At 45.9% G+C, this 5,000-nt stretch overlaps 1 non-coding gene across 1 annotated transcript; it reads right to left on the bottom strand.

Annotated features, from left to right (window-relative positions):
- Positions 1-4,025: 4,025 nt before the first annotated feature.
- TRNAS-AGA (transfer RNA serine (anticodon AGA)) lies at positions 4,026-4,107 on the bottom strand. Its single transcript has one exon. It is a non-coding gene; the product is annotated as a tRNA-Ser (tRNA).
- Between the last annotated feature and the right edge of the window lie 893 nt (positions 4,108-5,000).

Here is a 5,000-nt window from a genome sequence, read left to right as displayed (position 1 = left end):
AACACGTTCAAATGCCACTACATACCCTTACATTAGAAAACTGGATGTGTCGACAAAAAACTGAATACTAACTTCCCTGGGGTGTTGGAATCATAGCTATTCTCTGTTTTATTCTTTCAGCTTTTCTCTCTTTCAAATCTGGAGGCAAAGTATAGTATTTCTTTGTATTTGGATTTAAAATGTCCCCACACTTCCTTTAAAATTATAGGATGATTCTACATCACTTGTCATCTGTTTGAAGAAACAAGGAGTGGTGTGGCATGGAAATTGAGCTGGTAAAAAAAAAAAAAAATTGATCTGGTATCTCCCAGCTCTTTATTTCACGTTTTAGAAAGTGACTTCTTCATTCAGTTTTTTTAGTTTAAGTCTGGTCCCAGTTGTTTCAGCATGGTGAAAAACAAGTCCTTTTGGCACTGGTCATTTTAAATCCACCAATCTGATTTTATTTATTTTTAAAGATTTATTTATTTATTTTAGAGGGGGGGGGCTTGTCCCATGACCCCAAGTTCATGACCTGAGCTGAAACCAAGAGTCACTTGCTGCCCAATCGACTGAGCCACCCAAGCACCCCCCACCAATCTGACTTTAAATCTTGGTGGGACATCATCCTTTCCTTTATGTAGTGTTTATTCATCCTTTTCTTCCATGATCCTCCTCTTGAATGTAGACATTCTGCATTTTATTCCTGGTCAACACCGTGAGAATTAACAATTGGAACAAGTCCACGAACAAAGAATTGCAGTCAGCATTCAGTAACAGAAGCAGAACCATGGGGATGGTTACATACATTTCATATATATATTATATATATATATACCTGTATTCGTATAAGATTTGTAGAGGCTGGTTAAGTAGTCTACATAAATGTTGAAGTGCCATGGTGCAGAGTCCATAGGGCAGATTGATCAAGAAGGGAAGGAAGATGGATTAGAACAAGGTGGAACTCACAAGCATGAATGGGAGCCAGGACAGACTGAAATCTGTGTTACTTTGGTGCAGGTGTCCTTCTGTCCTGCTGTCCTTCTAAATGAAGCCAGGGTCCTTCATTTAGACTTAAACACACACGTTTATCCAGGAAAGAGGAGGTTGAAGGAGGATCCAGGGGAAGGTGGGGCAGTGGCATGCCCTCATGAGGAGGTAAGTCAGCAGATGAGTTAGAATGAGCTACAGAATAGCTGCCACTTGACTTCTCCCTCTGAATCCACAGCAAGAATATCTCTTGGGGACCATCTGATCAGAAACATCTAGAAAAGGGAATTCTGGGGAATGTAGTTCAACCTGGCCAAGTTGATATAGATATGAAGATATTGTCTTAGTATTTATGTATATAATAGTCAATAGTATACTGTCTTAATTACTATAGATTTATAAGTAATTACATAGATCTTGATATAAATATAGTGCCAGTCTTCCAACTTTGCTATCTTCTTCAGTAGCTTCTTGTTTTTTAAGTTGCTACACATTTCCAAATGTATTTTAATTTCCATAAAATACATGTTTGGAGGTTGATTGGGATTTTATTGAATCTATTGATCAATTTGGAAATAGTTGCCATCTTGATAAAATTGCGTCTTTCAAAAAATATTGAGTCTTTCAAAAAATAAACATAGTGTTTCCCTCCATTTAATTTCCACCAGCAATATTTTGTAGTTTTTAATACAGATTCTTGCACATCCTTTGTTAGATTTATTTATAGATGTTTAAGGTTTGGCTGCAAGTGAAATATTTGAATTTTAATTTCCACTTGTTATACACATATGCATTTTATATATGGTCTATAGTGAAAAGAAGAAACAGAAACAAATAATGTTTAATCTTAGCTGAAAGTGGGATCTACATATTACTTCAAATATGAACCAGAGGGACTGAAGAAATAATTTAGTGATACCCCTGCTGCACAACAACACCCATTTACACTTTACCCACTAACATTTAAGTAACATAATTGTAATAATTAATGTTTAGAGTGTTGATTAAAATGTCAGGTTTATTTTTGTCCTAGAAGGATGTTTCTTGATTATGAACTTGGATGGTGAATTCATAGAAAAGCTGATGTTGTGGCACCTGGATGGCTCAGTTGGTTAAGGGTCTGCTTTCAGCTCAGGTCATGATTTCAGGGTCCTGGGATCAAGTCCTGGGTCAGGCTCCCTGCTCAGCTGTGAGCCTGCTTCTCCCTCTGCGCCTCCCCCTGCTCATGCTCTCTTGCTCTTGCTCTTAATAAAATCTTAGGGGAAAAAAAAGCTGATGTAACACTCAGCCATTCCATACACTTCTCATTTTTTCCTGATACAAAATCATGGGACCCCATAATGATTTGATTATATTCACCCTTCAATCATGCATGATACTGTTGTGTGATAGTCCCATCTTGTGCCTTTATTAAAAATAATCATTAAAATAATGTGTATCAATTTCCTTGCTTACTATTGAATTCTGCATACTATTCTCTCATCAGGTATAAATTCATATTTAATAATTTCCTCATCATCTATGTTACATCTTATGTTCAAATTGTGCTTGGGTTTTTATTTCAATGCGCATTATTTTTGAATTAATTGATCTCTTTCAACTTTTTATTTTGACATAATTTCTAATTTATGGAGAAGTTGCAAGAATAGTACAAAGAATTTTCATAAATCCTTCAACTATATTCACCAAATGTTAACAATTTATGACATGTGCTTTATTTTTTCGATAGAGATAGATTTGCACATACACAAATTTTTTTCTTAGGTATTGAGAGTGAGTTTCAGACAAGATGTTCCTTTACCCCTAAGTATTTCAGTATTTTCTAAAAACAGGAACCTTCTCTATCCTAACCACAGAACAATTACAAAATCAGGATTAAAACTCTTATTTAATCTACAGACCCTGTTAATGTTTTGCCAATTGTATGGATCCTTTATTTCAAGAAAAATAGATTGCATCCAGTTGTCCTGTCTCTTTAGTCCTTGAATCTGGCAGAGCTCCCCACTCTTTGTTTTTCATTTCATTGACATTTATTTAATTTTTTTTTTCTTTAAAGATTTTGCCTATTTGACAGGGAGAGAGCACAAGCAGGGGTGGGCAGCAGGCTCCCCGCTGAGCAGGGAGCCCAACGGGGGTGGTGGGGGGAAGCTCGATCCCAGGACCCTGAGATCATGACCTGAGCCAAAGGCAGATGCCCAACCGACTGAGCCACCCAGGCGCCCCGTTTCACTGACATTTAAAAAACAAGTTGGTCAGGTATTTTGTAGAATGCCCCCTAAACTTGAGTTTGTCTAATGTTTCCTGAGAGTTAAATTCAGATTATGCGCTTTTAGCAGAAAACCACACAAATGAGGTGGTACCCATCGCAGTTCATCCCTGGGAGGAGCGTGATATTGATTATCCCGATACTGGAGATGCTGACTAGGATCGGTTGATTAACTTGGTGTGTGCCACGGCTCTCCACGGTCAAATTCCGATTCTCCTTTGGTATTACTCATCATATGATTTATGCATTTCGCTTTTTTTCATTACATTTGGTTGTCTAGAAAAAAGGGTAAAGGCAGAAGAAAGGTAATATGTGAGTGGAAGAACAAGCACGCTTTGTCGGAGCCACGGGATTGCGCGGGGAGCGCCGCGGGAAGGCCCGGCTCTGCGGGCTCACATGTGGCTGGAGGTGAGCGCCACACCTCGGGTGGGACTCCTGCAAACCCAGCCCGGCCTGGGGGCTCACGGAGCTGGCTCTCGAAGTGACAGCCGTGATCTCGCCACAGGGCGCGCGTGGAGAGGAAAATCCCGGTGGGGTTTCAAGGACGGCAGAGAGGCGGCATTTCGCTCAAACAAAAATTGGTTGGTCGGCTTTCTTTAGTTTCGTGTGTTTCGTTTTTTGCCCGTGAAGGCAACCGTTGAAGAAAACCACCGCAGGACAGGAGCTCGGGGGCAGCAAAGCTACGAGCGACGGAGCAGGGCACTCGGTCACCGGGGTCCCCCTGCAGTGGCGGGACCGGCCAGCGCGCTCCTCCGGGCGGGGCAACCCCAGGGGTCGGAGAAAAACACGCCGTAGTCGGCAGGACTCGAACCTGCGCGGGGAGACCCCAGCGGATTTCTAGCCCGTCGCCTTAACCACTCGGCCACGACTACGTGCGAGCGCGAAGCCACGGACGCGCTCCCGTGGAGCTCCGGGGCGACGCGCACCAACCCTCCCGAGCTCCCCGGCCGCGCCGCGGGGAAGTCACTGAGGGACGGAAGCGGCCGAGCCCGGGGCGCCCGCGACCCGAGAGCACCAGCGCCACCAGCAGTCCCGGGCGAGCTCCGGTGACCCCCGCCTGCTCCGAGGCCGGCCGGGCGCGCGGGCTTCCGGGCGCAGCTCCCCGGCGCCAACCCCGCGCGCGCGCATGCGCCGGGGCCTCACGGTCTCCTTCCGCGCGCCTCCCTGATGCCCCCGCGCGAGGCGTCCCCGGCGGCCGGCGCTCGACGCCAGGCGGCCGCTCGCCCGCGTGTTGCTAAGCCTTTAGTTCCTTCGGGCCGACGCCCGGCTACTTCTCTTCGAATCTAAGCCACGCAACAGGTTTTGCTGTTCCTCTTACATTTCGACTTAGTTTCTCTGTCACCGTGTTTCCCCGAGTCTTGAAACTGATTTTTGTCTGTCCTGCTTAGAAGGTCTTAATCTAGCTTTTTAAGGAGGGAGGACACGGTGAGACGGGGGGGGAGGAGGGGGAGGAGGAGCGGGATCGGAGTCGCAAGACAGAGTTGTGGCGTGCCATCGGAACACGCGGAGGACTGCCGTGGAGCGGAGGCCGCGGTAGCCACGGAACCGGCCGTGGTGGACCACCTGCCCGCGGACGGCTGCCAACACGGCGACAGGGGACAGAGCACTCTTGGAGACGCCGAGACCCTCGACAACGTGTCCGTCGAGAAGATGCTCCTCAGCGATGCTGACGCCATCCGAGAGGGGCTGTCCTGCGGCCCAGCCTAGCCAGGTTCGGTCCGGGGGGGGCGGTGCTGGAGAGCAGCCAGGTTCGGTCCGGGGGGCG

The sequence above is a fragment of the Leptonychotes weddellii genome, chromosome 8 (genome assembly GCF_054177405.1).
Source record: "Leptonychotes weddellii isolate Sample4059 chromosome 8, ASM5417740v2, whole genome shotgun sequence".
Classification (NCBI taxonomy): domain Eukaryota; kingdom Metazoa; phylum Chordata; class Mammalia; order Carnivora; family Phocidae; genus Leptonychotes; species Leptonychotes weddellii.
The sequence above is the reverse complement of the archived record's forward strand: the minus strand, read 5'-3'. Positions and strand labels throughout refer to the sequence as shown.